Source organism: Vitis riparia, chromosome 18 (genome assembly GCF_004353265.1).
Source record: "Vitis riparia cultivar Riparia Gloire de Montpellier isolate 1030 chromosome 18, EGFV_Vit.rip_1.0, whole genome shotgun sequence".
NCBI lineage: Eukaryota > Viridiplantae > Streptophyta > Magnoliopsida > Vitales > Vitaceae > Vitis > Vitis riparia.
Genome location: NC_048448.1, coordinates 26,876,359 through 26,893,516, shown reverse-complemented (window position 1 = coordinate 26,893,516; position 17,158 = coordinate 26,876,359).

Genomic DNA, 17,158 nt, shown 5'->3' with positions numbered 1-17,158 from the left:
ACTATGTTATAAAGGATACTTGTGACAAAGGTCATGATTTGTTTAATTTTTACTTTTACGTTTGAAAGTATTTTGCAAATAAAATAACTTTTATGAAGTCTTGTATATTTGAGATAAAATCAATTATTTTTTATTTATTTATTTTAAATTAAAATAAGCACTTTTTCCTAAAGCTAAATAATTGGTATATAATTTATATTTTTACCTTCTATTTTAGTAACAATATGACAAGATCTATGCCAAGATGAAGGAAAAGGCAAAAAAGGAAAAAAAAAATATAAATTATAATTTTTCTTAATATTACAATTTATGTGTAATGTTGTTATATTTTTGTTGCAGGAGTATGGTTCATGCATTGCCATGTAGAACGCCATCTGACTTAGGGTATGAGAACTGTGTTCATAATGAAAAATGGTAAACATCCAGAAGCTCAAATGGTGCCTCCTGCATCCGACATGCCACCATGTTGAAGCTACAAAGAAATAACATGCTAAAGATTTCATTAAATGTTCGTATTATTCAGCTTGCATGATTTATTTTCTCCTCAATTAAGATAAAAAGAATAATGTAAATTTTCAGAATGTTGTGTTAGGGATTATTACTTTCAATTGCTTGGATTGTTAAAAGCCTATAAAGATAATGGAATTTGAATAATCTTTGACGTATGCTATTGTGGAACTTGCCATGGAAGTCTTTGATTATGAAAAAGAGAATTTTTTGTTGTGTTCCTGTTTCAACCTTAATTAATTTCAATATGAGCAATTCATTAAATAGACTAGTACAATCTATCTTGATTTGACAAATTTTGGCCATTCCAATTTCTTTCAACATATAAAATATCTTGTGTTGACATTTTTTACTTATCCATATTTTATTCCAATTCTGTAGAAGGTTAGGTATCCTATTAATAATTTAAAAAATTATAAATGATATAATTTTTAAAGTAATTGACTTATTCTAATATTTTAAAATTAGACTATGATATAAAGGATACTTGTGAAAAAGGTCATGGTTTATTTAATTTTTACTTTTACATTTGAAAATATTTTGCAAATAAAGTAACTTTTAGAAAGTCTTGTATATTTGAGATAAAATCAATTATTATTTATTTATTTATTTTAAATTAAAATAAGCATTTTTTTCCTAAAGTTAAAATAATTGGTATATAATTTATACTTTTACCTTCTATTTTAGTAACAATATAACAAGATCTACACCAAGATGAAGGAAAAGGCAAGAAAGGAAAAAAAAATATAAATTATAATCTTTCTTAATATTACAATTTAGGTGTAATGTTGGTATATTTTCATTGCAGAGTGTGGTTCATGCACTGCCATGTAGAACACCATTTGACTTGGGGTATGGAAGCTGCGTTTATAGTGAAAAATGGTAAACATCCATAAGCTCAAATGGTGCCTCCTGCATCCGACATGCCACCATGTTGAAGCTACAAAGAAATAACATGCCAAAGATTTCATTGAATATTTGTATTATTTAGCTTGCATGATTTATTTTCTACTCAATTAAGATATAAAGAATAATGTAAATTTTCAGAATATTATGTCTAGGATTATTATTGTCAATTTCTTGGATTGTTAAAGAACTATAAAGATAATGGAATTTGAATAATCTTTGACGTATGCTATGTGGGATTTTCCATGGAAGTCTTTGATCATGAAAAAGGGAATTTGATGTTGTGTTCCTGTTTCAAGTTCAATTAATTTCAATATGAACAACTCATTAAATATATCAGTACAACGTTAAGAAGCCTCCCAATGCCATGTCCACAATATATATATCTTGATTTGACAACTTTTGGCCATTTCAATTTCTTTGGACATGATAAAATATCATGTTGTATTAGAAAAGTTTGAAATGGGATAGTTTTTAATTATCTTGATTTGACATTTTTTGACTTATCCATATTTTATTCCAATTCTAGAAGGTTAGGTATCGTATTAATAATTATAAAAATTATAAATGATACAGTTTAGAGTGATTGACTTATTCTAATATTTTAAAATTAAACTATGATCTAAATGCATAATAGTGAAAAAATCATGAAATGGTTTGTTTAAATTTTTTACTTTTACATCTGAAAATATTTTGCAAATAAGATAATTTTTATGAAGTCTTATACTATTGAGATAAAATCAATTCTTTTTATTTATTTATTTAAAATTAAAATAAGTGTTTTTTCTTAAATTTAAAATACTTGGTATATAATTGATATTTTTACCTTCTATTTTAGTAATAATATCACAAGATCTGCGCCAAGATAAAGGAAAAAAAAAATCTCTATTTCCATTGCATAGGCATAAATTGAGTCTAACCTCACTCCGAGAGAACTCCAAATCTATTTCTTAGTGATTTGATTGCTTGTCAACTCTCATTTTTTATTTTTTTCATTTTACATTAAATTAAACCCTTTCCTGCTTTCTTAAATTAAAATTAGTAAAAACAAATAATTGGTTTTTGTAAATTAAAACGTAGGACCTGATCATTTGAATTTATGGTTTAGAGGAAAGACAACTAAGCTGCTGCAATTGGCCGAACTCTCCAACTCCAAGTCAACAAATTAAGTTGGTAGGAAAGTTGTAGGGTCATGAGTGGTGTGCTAAAAAAAGATTAAATAGTTAAACTTTGGTTTTATGGACTTGGAATATTCCAGCTGAGATTCCAATGCTATTGAATTAAGAAATAAATTAATAAATTATTCATTGACCATTGTAAAGAATTTAAATATATTTGAAAATTACTTTGAAAAATCCAAAAAAATCACTTAAAAATAATTGTAAAGAATTAAATCCCAAAAAATAAATAACAATAAATGAAATTTCATGAATTAAAAATTAAATTAAAAATGCTTTGACATTGATTGTGATTAAAATGTTTTATTTGTAATGTTTGTATCCATAAAAAAATATTTTGACATTATAAATGATTTTAAAAAGAAATACTTAAGTATTTAAACGTAAAATAAAAAAAAATGTTCATAAATTATTTTAAAGTGATTTTTTGGATTTTTCAAAGTAATTTTCAAATATATTTAAATTTTATTTGGATTGACTTTTAAGAGTTAAAAAAAAATTAAGTTGAATAAAAGTTTTTATACCTATTTAATTCTTTTTTTAAAAAAAAAAAAAACTTATAACTTTTAAAAAGGGTTTCATATAGAAGTCATAAAAATGTTATTTCTTATAAAAATTTTATAATTCTATTTTTTTTTTAACATATTTCATGTTTAATAAGACTGTTACAACATCAACATTATCCTTTAAAAATTATTACTTTAATACTGATTTTAATTTTTAGTTAAAGCAAAAAATAGCAAGCTATCCCAAATTTGACCTTACCACCTAATTAATTTTTATAAGAAAGTGTTTTTTTTTTTAATATTTAGAAGGGCTTTTATTTATTTATTTTTAAATAATTTCCAAATGAAATTTATAAGAAATAAAGGAAAGTTTGCTCCCATATTAAAAAGGAATACAAATTTTAAAACGTGGATTGAAGTGATTATAGAACTTTGTTACATATTTAAAATTAGGATCTCCTAATTTTTCTCCTAATTTCTTACAGCTTCAATCTTCAATATTCGTTTTTGATCTAAAACTAACATAAGAAATGGTTGTCCACTCATAATAGAGGACATGAAATACAATTTTGTTTTAGGTAACATAAAATTTAATACATTAGAATCAAAGAGCAAGTGAGGATCCAGATTTCTCCCATTGCATGGTATTTGACAATGGTTCATATGAAGTTTGTTTCTAGTCAAATGTTTATATTATCTAAAATTTTAGATGATGACTGTTTTTTAGTTAAATAAAAAAAGGTAAAATATTTGTTTTTTTCTATTTAGTTAAAAATAACTTGTTGACATCAACCAACATAACTAAATTAATTCTATTAATAACAAATTCACTTTAATTAATATCAACAGGGATTAAAAAAATGGAATATATATAAACTCCTCTAATAAACCCAATGATTAAACCTGAATAATAATACTTTTAATACTTAAACTATATTCATATTTAATATTTGGTTTTAATTTTATCTTTTTACTATATTTTATTATTAAGTCCCTATTTTTAGGCTTAATATGTTGTTTTTAAAAATATTTTTCTCATAATTTTTACATATTTATATCAAATATTGGAAGATGTGTAGACCCTCCATTTTGTCCCTTTAGCATATGTCTTTAAGTTCACTTCCAGTGCTCCACTGTAGTTCTTTGATGGTTCATTGCTACTCATACTACTTACCTTTTTTAGCCACCTTGGAGACTTTGGTTGAGGGATTTATCTAACCCCCTTGTGACCCTTGGTAGCCCTGAGTTAGGCCTAGGATTTTCCTTTCTTTTTTGAATAGCTCATTTAGATACACTTTTAGGATAGCATATTGAGGCACATTGGGCCCATTTAGATACACTCGACCCACTTAGGCTAACTTAGGCCCACCGAGGCTGACTTAGGCCCATTTTGGCATGTCTTGGCCCACTTAGCTTTACCTAGTTTTGCTTAGGTCACTTTTCAAGTATGGTTGCATAGCTTGTATGACTAGCATGTGTTTGATATTTTATTTTATTTTATTTTTATTAGTTTTATTCATTTACTTATTCATTTTTTAGAAAGTTGCATGAGAATTGAGATTTTAGTTTTTCCTAATTGCATGAATTGATACTTATATATTTATTTATTTAGTCTATTTACTTATTTATCTTTTTTCTAGGAAATTGCGTGAGGTTGATTCCATTCTTTCCTAAGCCGCACAAACCAGAATTTGGCAAGGCTACCATTTGTTCCCATAGGAGAGCATGTATTCATCATAAAAAAAATAAAAATGGAAGGAGGCAGCCATGACACATTCACCATTGAACACTAGCATGCACCATCAAGAGGGATCGACCATTAGAATTTGGCGAGGAATAAGGCCACACACTCACGGGAAGGTACAACCAGCAACATGCCATATATTCTGATCTTTCAACAGCCCATAGATGGACTCTTCCCCACGGGTTGCGATTGAAGACAATCGCATACCACTATAACACGCACAAGCCTGTTATTGAAGAGAGCAGCAGTCGCACCACCATAGAGGAATTCTAGAGAAGGTAAGTTAGAATTTCTAGATTTTAGTTTTAATTTTAATTTTTTATTAGATTGAAAGTTAGAGTTTTTCTTATTAGTTTTTATTCATAAATATTGGAATGAAGGTTAGGTTATTTTTTTTAACTTTAATTCTTAATTGATGCAATTTTCATTTTGTATTTCATTTTTTTTAGAAATTTTAATAAGTTTGTCTAGTTGACCCAAAATTGTTTTATTCGCTTTTTAAGTATGTTAACTTTGATTCTTGTTTCGTCCAATTTCAATTCATGTGTTTTTCGGAGTTTTAGGTGATTAGTTTAATTGATCCTATAAGATAAAGTTTAAGCTTTTTTTTTCTTTTTAATTCCAAATTAATTTAGTTTTAACCTGTCATTTAGTTTAAGTGTGTTTGTGGTTTTAATTCATTAGTTTAAATAATCCCATTAGATAAAGTTTATATTTTTAATTCCAAATTAGTTTAGTTTTAATTTATCTTTTAGTTTAAATGTATTAGTGTTTTTAATTCATTAGTTTAACTAATCTTGTTAGATAAAGTTCACATTTGTAATTCTGATTTAGTTTATTTTTTACTTTAGATGAATTTGTGATTTTTAATTCAATAGTTCAATTAATCCTGTTAGATAAAGCTCATGTTTATGATTTCCATTTAGTTTTATTTTAATTTGTTTAGATGTGTTTGTGATTTTAATCAATAGTTTAATTAATCCTATTAAATAAAGTTTATGTTTTTAATTCCGATTTAGTTCAATTTTAATTTATTTTTTATTCTAGATGTGTTTTTGTGTTTAGCTGACCCGTGCTAGTCCTTGATTTGTTATTCTCAATTTAGGTGTTTCTTGAATCCTAGTTGTTAATTATTGATGAATATTTTCATTAACTTGTATGATCTAAGTCTTAATAGTTTATTATTTGATAGTTCTTTATCAAATTTAATCAGGCCATCGGAAAATAGCAAAGATTGACCTCCATTCTTACCACTTTAGTTTGCTTGGTTGTCAAAATTTTTACTTTGTGATTTTGTTTTGTTTTGTTTTTTGTTTTTTTTTTTTTTGCTTGGTATTTTGTTTCTTATGTTTTGTTGTTTTCAAATTAATTTCTTTTATTTTAAAATAAATATATTTCTCAAAAGATCCCTTTGAAAATCTATTTAAAAAATTCATTTAGAGTCCTTAGAATCAAAATTTCATTTTCTTAAATATATGCAACCATGTCTTAATCGGTTCACATCTTTCTCAATTTTCAATAAAAATTATGGTTTTTAGTAAGACTTGAGTTCAAGCTTGTGGTCCCAAATAAATGGGATAATTCTAGGCTAGATTCATGTATATCAATTGAGGAATTGGTGGAATCCCTACATAAGAAAATTTTTCAAGACTCTTCCTTGTTGCCAGTTTTCACTCAACCATTGACCTTTTAAATTTAAAATTCATTTTAGCAGCTTCAGAATATTTAAAAAAAAAAAATCTAAAACTTGAATGGTTTTCCTCATTTCTTGAATTTGAATTTAAAATTTTGTTTAAGTTAGAAAGCAATTCTAGAATAGATGATATAAATGAGTTTTTAGGAGGGCTCTGTTTTCACCCAATTCTGGACACCCGGAATATTTCTATATAAATAAAATAACAGACGACTTTTTGAATTTGACTCAATATTTTTTCTTAATTCTAAACTTCATGAAATTGATCTTAGACATATAAAATATTAAAAAATATGCTTTTTTGAGGGAGATGTGATTTTTCAAAATTGTACCTACTGTACATGATGGAATCTGGACATTTGATTAGTTGGAGTGTATTAAAAATATTTGTGAGTACTACCCGACCCTAAATTTCTTTTTCCTATGCTATAGACACTTTCAAAGATGTGTGTGATTTTTTGTATGATTTTATGTGAACTCTTATTATTTTTTATAAAATTCGTTTATGCATGCCACTTTTTTTTACCTAATCTGGACCTTTTGGAACTTTTGGGTGTCTTTACTGCAATTTATCATTTGAATGATTGTTTGGATTTTGGTATGTTGTTCTAGATGTGTAAGATTTGTTTCTTGATTTTTTTTGTAATTAAATTCCACTCCAAGACATTCTTTAGAAATTGTTTTGTGATATTCCCTTTTCTAATTGCATGATAATGACCTTATACTTTGCTTGAAATTGTTATTATTTTTAGAGTCATTTCACTTACCTTGGCTCAATTTTGGATTTGGTACTGTATATTAGACATAATAAATATGTTATATAATTTATACTTTTCCTAACCACTCTAGCATTTTTGGAGAAATCTTATAAATTATGCATGTTATCTAAGTATGCTCTTTATCACTTACTTTTCGGAATTCTATGAACATGCATGTTGTTGTGAGCCTTATTTATGTTTGATTCCATCCTTGGGTGCCTAGATGTTTGTTCGATTTTCTCTGATTAAATACATATTGTGTACTATATTTCTGTGCTAACTTTGATGTCTTATGATAGTGCTTGAGAGGCATTCCAGGCACATATCCTAATCCTCCTTTGCGATTGTGATTTGATTTCTTTTTTGGCATGCTAGTTTTGAAATCACCTTACCCTACCTAGGTACCTTCAATCAATTGATTAATTGACACTTTTCCCACGACTTAGTCATTAGAGACCTCTTTAGGGTTTAGAGGGGTGCTACTTTTTAGAGATACCTTCCCAATAAGTAACCTGATCCTCGGACCAAGACTTGAGTTTTTCAAGACTCGCTTTTCCAAAACTATGGAGTCACTTCTTTAGGGTTTTCTTTCTTGTTTTATTTTTCCTTTTAAAATAAAATAAAATAAAATAAGTGGCGACTATAACTTTTTCAAAACTATTTTTTCACCAATAAAAATGAGTCTTACTATTGAGTGGGGACCAAGGATAAAAATATCGATAATTACGAATATATTGGTACTTCAATTTTACGGATATATAAGATATATCAGAAATATATCGATGGATATTTTGACACAAAATATAGATAGACCAAAAAGTGATTAAAAGTCAAGGAAATGTAAAAAAAAAAAAAAAAAAAAAACTCTTAGATATATCTTTAGAAGTATAATAAACATTTTAAAGTTGCTTTGTTGAAGAAATTGATATGTGTACATATGATTTCCGATATTAAATTTAATGATTTTGGGTCGATCGATAAAAAATGTAAATTTTGTAAGTGTACACTCATTATGAAGCTAGATGAAAGATTTGATTTCATTAAATATCAATAATTTATACATATTATGTAATGAACCTTTAGTACCAAAATGATGACCGATGTGGTTCAATGGAATTGATAGATGAAGGAATCCCATCTTGTTGTTGGAGACAATATTGGTACCAAGTTAATGAGCCTCAATAGTATTGATTAAAAATCCGAAGATGCCATGCATAGATCTCTTGAGTCCTGCCCACTACCTCCACATGGATGGGATACTCCAGGTTCACCCATGTGCTTGTGTCAAATCCTCCTTACATCTGACATGGAATGTGATATGAATCATATGACATTTGTGTAGAAGGAGAATGACTAGGCATACCATACTCTTCATCCATTAAACTTAAAGGTTGACCATAAACCATCACATAAGGAGGATAAACGTTAACCTCATTGGATGAGTCACTAAATTGAGTCCTTATACTCATAGACTCAAAACTAACTGAAAATAACTGCTCATTAAATGGTGGTGCCATCGTCCGTTCTCTTCCTCTATATGACTTCCCAATAGCTCCTATGCCTGGACCAACTCTTCTAGAGCCATGGTCTTCATCTTGGGTGCAATGTGTGAAATCATTTTCATAGGTGAATGGACTCATTGGATATTGAATTTGTTTTTGTTGCCCAACATCACCTCCCGCATTATCACCTCCATCATCAGTTCTACCTCTTGAACCATCGTAACTAGAAGTAGAAGTACCAACAGCACTAGGTCTACTACTTTACCCAACGTTTGTGGAGTCAACGGAAGGATGTGAATTCAATGCTACCTCAAATGAATCATCAATGTCTTTGCTAAAACTCTCATTATGAACTTCTTCAAACAACACTCGATCAACATCAACACCAAATTCTCGAGCATGAGCGACAATCCGTGGATCAAGATTTCCGATTTCATCATCCAAGTGTAGAGGCCTAACCCATTGGAACAATTGTTTATCCTCTTCTTCACCCACTTCGGCTAAAATGTCAAGGAGATTAAGGTAATCTTTCTCAACAACTCTATCATTTTCTACCTCCATATCACGCAACTTTAGCTTCATATTGTAATAACAAAAAACTAATTATTGCAATCGAGGGTAAGCTAGACGATTTCATTGCTTTGTGTGAATGAGAGTGAATGTACTCCAATTTCTTTCACATGTAGAAGATGATGCAGTTTATGAAAGAACTTTGATGGGCAATTTCTTCAATGTCGGCGTATGATTTCCATACATGAACCACCATTCAGTTGCAACCAAATTCATAATTATATAAATACTTATGTTGTGAATTTACAATAATGATAATAAATTTAGTTTTCTATTAAGAAATAATACTCACCAGGAACTATGGTTGACCTTACAACAACCGTCGCTCGATCATTGAATCCTTTTTTCGCGTCTCGAAAAAGTACAAGCTATGTATTCAATATTCAATGTGTGAATATAATATCTTTAGTAAATGTTCAAATAAATTGATAAATAAAATGTTTTTAGTTTACCTCAGTTCCAAATTGACCAAGCGATTCAGCAATTGGGTCTAATTTCACAAAAATGTCATGGATTGCTTGGAGCAGTTCGGGATCGCTACCAACTCCATGTCTGTATTGAAACCTTGGATTTAAGAAATTTGCTATAATAAAATTAAGTAAAGTTAGTATTTTATAGGATAAAAAATTATATGACATCAACAATAAGAACTTATGAAGATGGATAATGGTTAATTACCTACTGCATGAAGTGGATGTTTCAGTGTTTTCTCCCAACGACCTTTTATTATTTCAAACATCCATTCTCTAGCTTGTTGACGAATGAGGTTTTCTTTCATCACTTGCATAAGATTGTACACAAAGGGCAGTGTGGGAACAACTTCTGAATCTACAAGACAAAGCACCACATATAGTAGGCTCATATAATGAAACCACTTTTGTCACTTTGTCCCAATATGGATGGTCAAACATTAATTTCTCCATTTCTTGACTGATTTTTATCCGATTGAGCTTCTGTTGTGCCCATTGATCACTCTTAAACAGTTTCTTTAAATCAACCCTTTTTTTAAGAAGACTATCAAGAGCAATATAGTTGGTAGCAAACCTCGTAGCTCTAGGTCGAACAATGTCTCCACCACAAAACTTTCCCATTTGTGCAAGTAACCAACCATGGTTGTAAATGAAGTTGGTTATCTTTAAGGCATTGCTTATCACTTCTGCAACACTTGTTTTTTTTGCCAATGTCTTCAAACATTAAGTTGATGCAGTGCGTCACACACCAAGTCCAATATAAGTTAAACTTTTTCATCAATAGTTTGTCTGCTTTCATGAATGCCGACCCATTATCTGTGACAATTTGGACCACATTTTCTTCCCCAACATCTTTGATAACACTCTTTAATAGCTTCTATATATATATTTGTGGTCTTTAATATTGTTAAATGCATCAACTGACTTAAGGAACACCATGGTCCTTGTTGAATAAGCCATGAAATTAATTATACTTAATTTTATGGGCCTTGTCCATCCATCAAACATTATTGTGCACCTATATGCATTCTATTTTTCTCTTTGTTGGTTCGTATAAGCTTCCATTTCAGCATACTTCATTTCCAAGTACTTGCTCTTTATTTCATATGGAGATGGAGGTTCTATTCTCGTTCCTGAAATTCATGTGTAAGAAATATTTAAAATATGTCATAGAATAGTACACTTACTCAAACAATCTAAAAATAGAGTAATTAATAATTACCTACTTATTGTGCACCGATGATCATATTCTTAAAATGGTGAGAGTTTTCTTTATGGGGCGCAATACTCTCATAAATGAAGAATTTTCTTATTAAGTGTCCCATTTTTTCTTTAATAGAACCACCTTTGAATAAATCTTTGATATTTCTTTGTCTTGCTGCAAAAGACTTGTACAATGAAGAGGCAATAGGCGATGATGGTTTTGAATATCAAACGCTTTGTGATTTTCGCATCGGCCTTGGTGCATCACTAGGATGTGATGACTCACCTATTTTACGCTTGCTTTCCACAAATGTTTCATGTTGTTGTTGATCCCATTCTGTAGCTTTGGAGACTCGAATTGCAACTATATAAGCATCTCACTCATCAAGGGGCATATATGTCGAATACATGTACACATCATTGTCATCATCATCATCATCCTCGTCTATGACATATCTTTGGTTGTCTCCCATTGTACCACGTAATTCAGCACGAATCTCTTCGATATCTGCAACTTTCTTTCCTTTTGCTTTGGTTTATTTTATGCAAAAGCTTTCGTATTTCTTCTTTTACTTCAAGAGGCACTCTAGGACACTTTTTGGTGTTTGAGTGCGGGTCTATATGCAATAAATGAAACTTGAATCGAGTGATGCCTCCACTCTTAATCAACAGGCCAAAACAGTTACAAATTGTGCCATTTCTATTTCCCTTCCACCGGTGTACAATGTTTCCAAGTTGGATCTTGTCCTGTTACGCCATTCCCACTTGCAGTTCCACTTCCACTTCTACTAGTCATTCTCTTCAATTTGAAGCATTAAACCATTAATTTAATTAGCTTAAATGAACTAATTATGTGATTTAAAATAAATGAAATTGGGTGTACAATAGACTATAATTTAACTTGAATATAACATTAAAATTAAATTTAATTACAATTGAAAGTGGACTATGCATAACATAAAATTAAATAAACAATTGGCCATAATTTAAATTAAATAGAACAGTGATGGCAAAAATAGTAATTTTAAACAATTAATTTAATTTACTTAAATATATTAGACATGTATTAAAATGTAGAACCTTGCATATTAATTAAATAGGATTTACAATAAACTATAATTTAACTTCATCAAATTAAATAAACAATTGAAATGTAAATTAAAATGAAATTTAATTTACTTAAATATATTGGACATGTACTAATTAATTAGGGGATTAAAATGTAGAACCTTGCATATAAATGAAATTGGATGATTAATAAACTATACTCTAACTTAAATACAAGATTAATATTAAATTCAATTACAATTGAAAGTGAACTATGCATAACATAAAATTTAAATCTAGAACCATTAATTTAAGTTCAACACTACACCAATTGTAAATCCTAAATTTAAATAATTAATTTAATTAACTTTAATATATTGGACATATACATTGGTGATTAAAATCTAGAACCACACATATAAATTAAATTGGATGTACAATATACTATAATTTAACTTGATTATAAACTAATATTAAATTTAATTCATAACATGGAATTGAATAAATATTCTAATATTAAACAAATCTACATAAAACTAATATTGCATTTCATTCATAACATGAAATTGAATAAATAATTTATTATAATTTAACTTCAATATTAAACTAATTTTAAAAGAAAAACTACTATGATTTTTTTTTTAACATTAAACTATTATTAAAAAAAATTCAATCATTTAAATTATTAAACTTATACTAATTACATAATTTAAATTGGATTAAGTACATACCTGATACTTTAAAGTAATTGGTTGACCTTGATTTGGAGTTAATGCACCACTTGAACACCAAATTTATAAAATTTTGAGAATAATAATAAAGAAAATTCGACCAATATGAAACCAAGATACTTTCAATTGAATTGAGGGTGAAATGGTTGGAGAATGAAGTATTTATATAAAAAAAAAAAATTAGGCTAAAATAACCGTTGGATGCTCATTTTAACATTATAATTCATTATGGTCGTTTCATCAAATTTGGATGAAATCTGACCATTGGATATTCAAATAACCATTAGAATCACTTCCCAACCATTAGATCAAGGCCATATTTAATCTTGGCCCTTGGATTTGGCAGTTGACCGTTGCGATCAACTTTAAAAATAAGACTATGTTTCTGGCCATTGGACTTGGCAACTAACTGTTGGGATTAACTTTAAAAAGGTGGTTGTGTTTTTGGTCATTAGATCAAGGCCAAATTTAATCTGAGCCCTTTAATCAATCATTTTGACCATTGAACCATTCAATATATATGACCGTATTTTTGCCCATTGGATGAGCTAAAAAATTAGCCTACCATAAGCCAAAAATCAGCCTGCCACAAGCCTAAAAATTAGTCTGCCACAAACCTAAAAAATAGCCTGCCAAAGCAAAAAATCAGCTTGCCACAAGCCTAAAAATCAGTCTGCCATAAGCCTAAAAAATAGTTTGCCACAAGCTTAAAAAGCAAGACAAAAAAAATAGTTGTCACCTGTCACTAAGAATGATTAGTTACTAACATAATCAATCGATTTTTCCTTGATAAATCGGCAATATATCACCGATTTTTTACGCCCACAAGACCATTTTTGCCCACTTTCACGATTTATCGCCAAAATCCAATATATCAATGATAAATCGCTGATTTTTTTTATCGATTTTCTCGAAATATCCACTGATCGATTTTTTGGTCACCTTTTTCGCTTCGGGCATCGCTGACACTCGATATTTCGATGATAAATCATTGATTTTATCCAACATTTTTCATCCTTGGTGGTGACACACGTGAAAAATGTGAGTCCACAAATATGTCTTTATATATAATTGGATACTATTTTATTTTATTTTTGCATAATTACCATATATTCCCCACCCTATGATTGTCATATGGTTGACACATCATCTAATAAGACTAGCCATTTTCATGCTAAAGGGGTCCACACATTGCTACCCATGCCTAAAAAGTTGAGCAAAAGTTGACTTCTAGCCTTGACTAGCTACCACAAGTTGTCTAACCATGCCCCAAGGTTCATTCATCTTTCTTATCTTATGAATTGGTGTGAAGATAACTCTATATAAAGGGAGGAATGCCAATTGAAGAAGGGAGTAAAAATATGATGTAGAATAGAGTAGTAGATGTAAAAGTGCAAGAATAAAGAGGAGGAATATATAATCTTGTTGTAATTCTTAATTTTATTTATAAAGGTTGTGTTTAGTTTTCAGAAAATGCAAGGGGAAGGAAAATGATATTGTGGAAAGTTATTTTCCTTAGTTTGGGTGACACGAAAAATATGATAGAAAAAAAATATAAAGGAAAATACTAAAGAAAATATTGTAATATTTTCCCTACTACTTTCCTTAAAAATTAGTGAGGAAAATAAGAAAGAAAAGGAAAAGTTGGAGGAAATTTTATCAAGCTCACATTATCTTCTTCATTGAGTCTCCAATTCACCTAACTTCCTCTTCACCAACGGCTATGGCTTCCTACCACACCCTTTCATAAGGCACCACCATTACTCCAATCACCTTCCAATGCCTCCAATCACCAACCCTTTTCTAGTAGACAAGTTCCCATGGATAAATTGCATTCTTCAAATCTAATCAATGTGTTTGAATCCATGTCTTCGTATCAGGTGTGGATTGAATTCCTCTCTCTCTACTTCATACCTTGATGTTTTGTAGATGTAGGTCTTCTCTTAATGAACTTTTTTTTTCATTTTTGGAAATCTAAACACTTGAATTTTGTAGATATGGAATATTTGATACTACTCTTTGTAATTGGATTTGAGTGTTTCTCTTGTGTTTGCATTTTTTAATTCTTGTGCTTCCATTTGATTTTAAATACAAGAATTTTAATTTTTTGTTTCATACTGAAAAACTTAATAGTAATAATGAGGACAACATGTTTGCGGAATTACCTATAAGAGACATACCAATGAAACTATTGCTATAACCAAAGAAAAATTAACTTAGAAATGTAAAAAAAAAAAAAAAAAGGCATGTAGAACAACTATAATAATAGTGTTGTGGATTGGGTATGAGAAAATTACAGAAGAGGGAGCATTCTTTGATTTTTAAAAGAATTATACAGAGTGTAACAACAACAAAGTAATCAAACTAATAATTTTTAAAAAAGTAAATTAAACATGAGATTAATGGAACAATCAAACTAATAAGTTTTAAAAGAAACTAAACTAAGTATAATATCAACAAAGCAGCAAAACTAATAATATTTAAAAACCAAATTAAGCATGAGATAAGAAGAAAAACCAAAATAATGATTTTTCAAAGAAACTAAACTAAGCATAATATCAATAAAACGACTAAACCAATAATTTTTAAAATCTAAACTAAACAGGAGATCAATGGAATAACCAAACTAATGATTTTTAATAGAAACCAAACTATAAGTAATATCCACAAAGCAACCAAACTAATTATGTTCAGAAACTAAACTAAGCATGAGATTAACATAATAATCAAACTAATGATTTTTAAGATAATTAAACCAAACGTAATATCAATAAAGCAACCAAACTAATAATTTTTAAAATCCAAACTAAATATGTGATCAACCAAATAAGTAAACTAATGACATATTAAAGAAGCTAAACTAAACATAATATCAGTAAAACAACCAAACTAATATTTTTTAAATCAAAGTTAAACATAAGATTGACTAAATAACTACATTAATGATTAAAAAAAAAACTCACCATGACATCAATAAAGCAACCAAAATAATCATTTTTAAAAGCTAAACTAAATATGAGATTAATAGAATAACTAAACTAATGAGTTTTAAAGGAAACTAAATTGTGCATTATATCAACAAAGCAACTAACTAATAATTTTTCAAAACTAAACTAAGCATGAGACAAAAAGAATAACCAAACTAATGATGTTTGCAAGCAAATAGACTAAGCATAGTATCAACAAAGCAACCATACAAATAACTTTTAAAAACTAAACTAAACATGAGATCAATGAACCAGTCTGTCACATTGTTCAAAGTATCGATCGAGTCTGGTATGACTCAGCTAAGTTGTATCTGCCTCAACCCCTTTAATGCCAAGTCCGATACCCAATACCATCTTAAGTAAATATTTGGCCAAGAATCGATTAAACTCGGTTGATTTAGTCGAGATACTGAGTTAACTTACACGAATCATTCGAGTTACTAATTTTTTTTTAGTTAAACTCAATAAAACAAATGTCCTTCTAAATCATCGCAAAAAAACACCAAAACAACAACCATAACTGAGAAATTTTTAAAAAATAATGACTCTTCAAAGGAAAAAAAAATCATGAGAATCACGACCCATGATGAAGAAGATGACCCCAATGAAGTCTTTGAAAAGTTTTTTAGTCCAAGTCGTTATTGTCTTTTAGGTGTATGAGAAGAGAAGATGGAGGGCATTTTTTTGCTAACATCACCATAGGGTGGACTGTAACATCTTCATGGACCCCTCCTCCTTCATTAGCGACAATCTTGGGTGTTGATCTCTTATCTCTCTACTTCATCTCCATAGTGTCGCCGACGTCGGCATGGGAGTGGGTGTGGGTTGCAAAGGAAGCTATCTACTTTTGCTAGGGTTCTCTTCTCTCTCTCTAGTCATGGGTGGGTTGGTCATGTTTGAGAATTGAAGATTTGAATGCAGGTCTAATGCACTATTTTATTGTTTTAAATGCCATTATCAACAATATATTTGTTGTTTTAAATTCTAGTATCAATAATATATGTTATTTTATTGTTTCAATTTTTAAATACCAATGTGTGGTAAAAATAATCACATTTTATTTTATTTTTTAATTTGAGTTTGGTAATTAAAGAGTTTTTGTTTTCAATTTCAATATTAAAAATTTATTGAACAATTTTAATTTTTATAATATTTTATTTTATTAATTTTTAAGTTTATTTAATTATATTTATTTGTTTTTAATATTTATTATAATATTTTATAATTTTATAATTTTTATCAAGACTAATATGCCTCAAGACCTCCAAGTTAGTGATTGCGACCACAACTTTGAACCATGGTCTATCAGTTCTAGGTTAGCCTTTTTTGTTCATCAACTAAAAGGTTGGATCATGG